Source organism: Tupaia chinensis, unplaced genomic scaffold, assembly GCF_000334495.1.
Source record: "Tupaia chinensis unplaced genomic scaffold, TupChi_1.0 Scaffold000081_1, whole genome shotgun sequence".
NCBI lineage: Eukaryota > Metazoa > Chordata > Mammalia > Scandentia > Tupaiidae > Tupaia > Tupaia belangeri.
Genome location: NW_006159542.1, coordinates 6,483,249 through 6,483,680, shown reverse-complemented (window position 1 = coordinate 6,483,680; position 432 = coordinate 6,483,249).

Here is a 432-nt window from a genome sequence, read left to right as displayed (position 1 = left end):
GAATTGTTGTATCTACCCAGACCAGTAACTGTCTGCTCAACTGGTGAACACACAACCCTGCTAGAGATTCTGGTGAGGTGTTCTCTGAGTTACCTCGTGTCTTTCTAGTCTAAGGAAGTGTCTCCATCCAGTTCTCTCCGTCTAATGTCACAACTGCAGTGATTCGAGATAGATCCTGGTGCTGGTGAGGGGGTGGAAGAAAGTTCACATCTTCTGAGGGCGTTCTACCCTGGGGTATCCTGGTGATGCTGGCAGAATCATCTTCCTCCCTCCTTCCAGCAAAGGAAGTTGGAAACCGACATGTATTAAGTTATACGTTGGACTCTGTGCTAGATGCTATAAATGTGACCATTTATTTAACATTTATTGCAAACCTGCTAGAGAAACGTGTTTTACCCCATTTGACAGGATATTAGAACCAGAGCGGGGGGG